This window comes from Sciurus vulgaris (genome assembly GCF_902686455.1).
Source record: "Sciurus vulgaris genome assembly, chromosome: X".
Taxonomy (NCBI): domain Eukaryota; kingdom Metazoa; phylum Chordata; class Mammalia; order Rodentia; family Sciuridae; genus Sciurus; species Sciurus vulgaris.
The window spans coordinates 96727876-96733875 of record NC_136471.1 but is presented as its reverse complement, the minus strand read 5'-3'; the positions used below and the strand labels follow the sequence as shown (position 1 = coordinate 96733875).

At 48.4% G+C, this 6000-nt stretch overlaps 1 protein-coding gene across 12 annotated transcripts in view; it reads left to right on the top strand.

Moving 5' to 3' along the window:
* The first annotated feature begins 434 nt into the window (after window positions 1-434).
* Window positions 435-6000, top strand: part of JADE3 (jade family PHD finger 3) — a 136783-nt gene continuing 131217 nt past the window's right edge. For 4 of the 12 annotated variants that reach the window (XM_079123506.1, XM_079123497.1, XM_079123495.1 and 1 more), the window contains exon 1: window positions 770-897. The gene's annotated coding sequence lies outside the window, so the exon portion shown is untranslated. Of the gene's footprint in view, window positions 497-761; window positions 898-3947; window positions 4068-4178; window positions 4672-6000 lie in introns of those variants that run through there. The other 8 variants (XM_079123500.1, XM_079123499.1, XM_079123507.1 and 5 more) reach the window with 8 other exon arrangements.

The window sequence follows — 6000 nt, the reverse complement described above, 5'->3', positions numbered from 1 at the left end:
ATTAGTGTTTGAGTGAATAACCGGGAGTTGTAGGCTAACCAACTTGACACCAAAAAAGCCTCACAACATCATAAACCATTTGTGCTTGCAGTTGGATAAAAGTATTGTTAATAGCCACCTTGGCTTTATTATTATAGGTTCTTCAAGCATAAACGATGTAAATCAATAGTGGTCGCCAAGTCCATATATGAAGAGTTCTACTTATAGAACTTTAGAGTTGGAAGGGGCCACGAAAAGCTTGGTTTGTATTTAGACACAGCCAAGACGCCTCCACCTGGTCCTCTCTAGCGCCTTGTCCGGCTGGGGTTCCTAGGGGCGGCAGCGCGCCCAGCTGGAGGGGAGGGGAACCCACCTGGAGCTGAGCGTCGCGGGTGCGGGAGTTCTAAGTGGGCGGAGCGTCAAAGCCGGTGGCTTGGAGACGGAGCCCAGCCCGCCAGAAGAGCGCGCGGCGGGCAGACGGCGGGGAGCCAGTCGGGTACTGCGAGCGCGGCCGGCGGTGAGGCAGGCGGGGAGTGGTTGGGGGAGGAAGGAAAGGGAAGAGGCGGAGCGTGGGAGCGCACAGTGTCAGGAATACAATAGTGCTCCGCGCCGCCTCAGCCGCCGCCGCCGCTGCCGCCGCCGCCCAACCGCCTGCCCAGGGCTGAGGCCTGACGGGCCGGGCGGGCGAGGGGCGAGGGCCGAGGGCAGGAGCTGAGGCACGGGGGACGGCGTCGGCGGATCAGGCGGCCGGGGCGGGAGGGCGGGGGTGAGGAGGGGATTAGGGGGCAGGTGCGAGGGAGGGAAAAGAAGAAAGCAGGCGGTCAGGGGGGCGGTTACCACCCCTGCCCGACTAGCCCAGCACATTGCAGGGGGCCCCCGTGTGGAGCCGGGAAGGATCCGCGATTTAGCTGCGCGAAGGTAGGCGCCACAGGCCAGACGCGGTGCGAGCGAGGTTGGGGGCGCGACGTCGCGCCGGTTAGGCAGCGGGAGTGGCGGCCTCGCGGAGTGGGAAGCGGGCGGCGCGGGGCGCAGTGTCCCTGCCCTCAGTGTCCCGGCACGGCCTCGCCGGGCTCCAGATCGCACTGGCTTTACATAGCGGTCGCCTCCGGCGTCCTCAGAGCTTTCGGGCCGAAAACGCGTGTGGGCTGAGGTAAAGTGCCTGGTGGCCTCTTTACTGATCAGGGCAGTGCCTGGTGGCCCAAGCTGGGGGCGGGGGCGGACGCGCGAGCTCGGCTATAGCTCCCGGCTACACCGGGAAAGAATTGAGCGCCATAACTGTTGCGGCTTTTCCCTCCGGTGCCCCCTCTCGGCGCCCCCTCCCACCCTGTCCTCTGCATAGTATCGGGGCTCAAGGGGGCAGACTCGTGGCGGGAGGGCTTGCTCTGTCTGCCGCCTGGGGTCGGATGCTCCAGGGAGCGAGGGCGCGCCCTGGCTATTTCAGCACTGGGGGGCGGGAAGAACCGAGTGCATGGAGAGGGAAGGACCGAAGGTGCGGGGAGCAGCGAGGCACCTCGGGGAGCTTGGGTGCCAACCGAGTGGGAGCATGGGCGCCCCCCGGCCGGCGGCGAACTTTCCCTTCTCCTCCAGTCATTGTTCGGACGCTGCGAGTCCGCAGCTGCCGAGCGCTCAGCGGTCCCGGGGGTGGGAAAATCAATTGTGAAGGCTTTGCAAGTTACGGGGAAATTTTCCCACCACCGCGTAAGGCAGAGTTATTAACTTTTTCCCCAGTTTCTTGAGTTCGTTTTATCCCCTCTGCTGTAGGGACCCTAGTTCTATTCTTTCTCCTCCAATCTTTTTCTCCCACTTTTCAGAACAGAGACATTGCTTCTGTTAAGTCTGGATTTAAATTGCACAGGGCAACCTGTGTTTAATATTTGAGGAGGACAGTGGGGCGGGATCTCTAGTGAGTGACCGCAGTGATGGTATGTGGAGGCATGTTTAAAAGTTTATATCGCTGTGCAGCTCTGGGACGTATGTAGCTCCTAGGTATTTGTCAAGAAACTTGTTTGGCCGCTCCTTTGGACTTTCTGAGTTGCCAGGAAATCGGTGGCCTCAAGATGTGTTCGAGATTTTTTATTTTTCCCCCTTCTGTGAGATACGTATATCTGTGAAGCTGAGAATGAGATCTCCTCCCCACCCCGCCCCTTCACGGTCTGATTGTATGAAAAATCAAAACCGTGTTGACAGTGATTCCAAATGGCCTGGAGGGGAAGGCGACCTCATTCCCTGCATTCAGGCTGATAAAGATAACTGCTTCTCTCTAAACGCAGGGGGGAAAAATTTAGGGAAAAACTGGTTGCACAACATTGTCGCTTAGTTTAGGCAAACCAGAATCCACTTTCCCAGAGTAGTTTACCTCTTGAATACCTTCCCTGCAGCCACTTCTCATCCGCCTAGGGGTTGGGGGATGGGGGCGGATGAGAACAGAGTCGGCGGAACAAAGCATTGTATTTTTATTTAGTTTAATATTTTCATAACATCGGTAGACACTGGGAGTGTGGGTCACAGCCTTCCTGATCTTCAAGTAGTGTAGTTTTCATGCTTTTATAGCATCATGTGATTGATTACTCTGGATAAATGAAAATAGATTTTTCTTTTTTCTTATTTAGCCTAAAAGTATTTACCTCCATTACATACCATTTTCTCTTTCATTTAAAGTGAATTCTGGCCAGGAGCGGTGGCACATGCCTGTAACCCCTGCGAACCCAGCGACTCAGGAGGCTGAGACGTAAGAATTGCAAGTTTGAGGCCAGGCATAGCAACTTAGTGAGACCTTTTTTATTTTGAGAGTCTCACTAAGTTGCTGTGGCCTTGCTAAGTTGCTGAGGTTGACTTTGAAGTTGTGATACTCCTGCCTCAGCCTCCTCACCCACTGGGATTACAGGCATTACACACCCAGCTGTTTAATAAGGTTTGTCTTTTCTCTCTCTTGTGTTCTACCACTTGTAACATTTCTCTCCTAAACTATACAAAACCATTTCTTCTTTATTACTTTGAGGTCTTCCCTGGAACTAAGCAAACATTTTGTTGCGGGGAAAGAGTCGGGAAGCATCATGGATCAGGTGTTTGTGAAGACATGAACTCTTAAGAAGCCTTGATCAAAGGTGCAGAGAGAGTAAAAATGAGGTTGAACATTATCATGGTTCATAATGTATCTGCCTCCTCCTGGAGTTTGTACAGCACAGGAGCTAAGGAAGATAGAAGTCACATGCTATCTTACATTAAGAAAATCTTGTCCTGGAAATGTGTCTCAGCGATAGAGCACTTGCCTAGTGTACACAAGGTCTTGGGTATGATCTCCAGCACTGAAAAATAATGAAGAAAAAAAAAGAAGACCTTTCATTATGGATAACTTTCTATGAACTTTATTTACATTACTTTGTACATGAGAGGTGGGTGTTTGGTGACGCATGTCTGGCACTGTCCTGGCAATTTCTTTTCTTTTCATGGTGCTGGGAATTGAACCCAGGGCCCAGTGCTAGGCAAGCATTCTCCTATGAACTTCAACCTCATCCCTGGAACTCTCCTGAAATTGGTACACTGGAATAGCTCACAAGTTTCTGTTGTTCCAGTTACAGTGTTTGAGAAAGCTAAAGCATTCTGATCGGGAAGGGTCTGGTATGAGTGGTTAGAAGTGATGAATAAGATGTTGCTATCAGCTGGGCACAGTGGCGGCATGCCTGTAATCCCAGTGGCTGGGGAGGCTGAGGCAGGAGGATAGCAAGTTCAAAACCAGCCTCAGCAAAAGCGAGGCACTAAGCAAACCAGTGAGACCCTGTCTCTAAATAAAATATAAAATAGGGCTGGGGATGTGACTCAGTGGTTGAGTGTCCCTGAGTTCAATGGTACCCACAAAAGAAAAAAGATGTTGCTGTCAAGCTTTACAGAGCTAGTAATACTGCTTTGAGTTTTCTGTTTGCTGTAACTTTTGTGAATTCCCCGTGGCTATTTTTGCTTCCTCCCTATAGGTTTTTCCACAGACAACAACAGCAAAACTCTTACTGTTATCTCTGTGCTTATGTTGGGCAAAAAAGACTGGTCCTGGGAAAAACATGCCTGATTCCTTAGCTAGGCTTGAGAAAAGGAAGGTAAGAACTCAGAGGGCTATCCTCTGAGTATGATGACAGGTTCCTGAGGGTCCTGGCGGGGGTGGGGGGGCGTTCTAGTATGCCCTGAAGAAAGTATTTGGCCTGGTGTGGGGAATTGTACTGGAGTTTTGACCAATAGGAGACACCTGAGTTCATGAATACTTAAATGCAGCAAATAATTTAATCTCTGTTCCAACCCAGAAGCCATGGCTATGCCCTGCTACCCAAAGAGCTCCTTTCTCTTGATACTGCCTGACCTTGGAAATGTGTTTTTGAAACATTTAATAAGAAAATATGGTACCAGCATGGCCAGTACACTGCACTTTGTGTGTTGGAATTTCCTGGGAAATTTATTAATATTATCCTTTTTTAGATTTTAAAAACAATTTTGATAAAACATTATAATTACAAAAATGTTGCAAGATTGGTACAAAAAACTCACTGTATTCCCTCCTTTACCCAAGGTCACCAATTATCAGCAGTTGATTTCATTTGTTTTGTCATTTGCTCTGTTTCTTTTTCCAAATCATTTGAGAGTAACCATTGAGAGATTGGTACTTGTCAAGGCCATCCTACCATGAAGTGTCTCGGATGCAGCCACCAGGTATAGCAGAATATTGTGTTGGGTCAGGGCCCCAGAGGTAGACTACGTATAGCTATGAAGTACACATTTGTACACATCATGTGGAATCTCTGGTGCTAGATACAGAAATCATTATCATTTGTAAAAGTGGTTAAGATTAACCCCCCTTTTCTCACCATTTTTGTCAAGTTTCTTCCTAACTATGCCAAATTTTGATATTGTTAGAAAATTCACTCCCCAACTTTGTTGTCATAATATATTCTCTGACAGTTTAATTCATTCTGCAAATATGTATGGGGTGCCTTCTATTTGCTAGGGATATAAGAGGTGAAAAATATTCATCTCTTTAAGAGCTCAATGTCCAGGAAAGTGAGGAATCTTCTCCTAGTTAGGGAAAGGAGGGCTCTACTGAAGGGGTTCTTAAGGGTACTGGGAGGGCTGGGGATATAGCTCAGTTGGTTGAGTGCTTGCCTTGCAAGCACAAGGCCCTGGGTTCAATCCCCAGTACTGCAAAAAAAAAAAAAAAAAAAAAAGGGTACTGGGAACCACCAGCCTGGTTAAGGATCTAAAAAGTAGATATCTGGGAGTCATTTGAATGGATATGAATATGAAGACATGTCTTCTCTGAGGCCTGCTGCTTTTAGATGATGAGGTTCATGAGCTTTGGAAGCATTTAGTGTCATATATCCATCCCAGACTGTGGCCTCAGGCCAACTTAGATTTGAATTCTGGCTCTACCCTTTTATCTTGACTAGTTATTTAATTTTGCCTTAGTTTCTTCATCTGCTCAACCACATCTCTGAAGGTGGTAGTGGGAATTAATTGAGGTAATAGTTGCTCTGCAAACATTCATTTCATCTTTCCTTACAAAAATGCAGTATGTGGGGAAAACAGCTTGGAAAAATAGTAGGTTTTAAGGTGGGATCCAACAGGGTATTTCTGTTTTTTCAACAAATAAATATTTAATTGCTGTTTGTACTAGGTGATATGGAGATTGTTGTGTATGGGGTAATAAAAACAGCAGCAATGATTTGTTAACCATTTCCTTTGTGCTAAGCCTCAGTTATGTCACTGAGGTTTGAGGCTTAGAAAGGTGAAGCAGAGGTAAATTGCCCAAGGTCACACAGCAAGAAAGAGGTAAAATTCTTCTGTGAGGGAGACCAACAAGGTTTCCTTGGAGCATCAAGAATGAGCAGGAATAAGCAAGGTAAAAGGTAGAGAGAATTGCTAGGCAAAAGGGAACAGCAGGTGCTGTGAGGACACTGAGGTGGGAAAGAGATGTGGAAAGGATCTACAGAGGTTTGGCTAGGACCGGGAGAAAGAGATGAGATAGGCCAGGGAAGATTGACA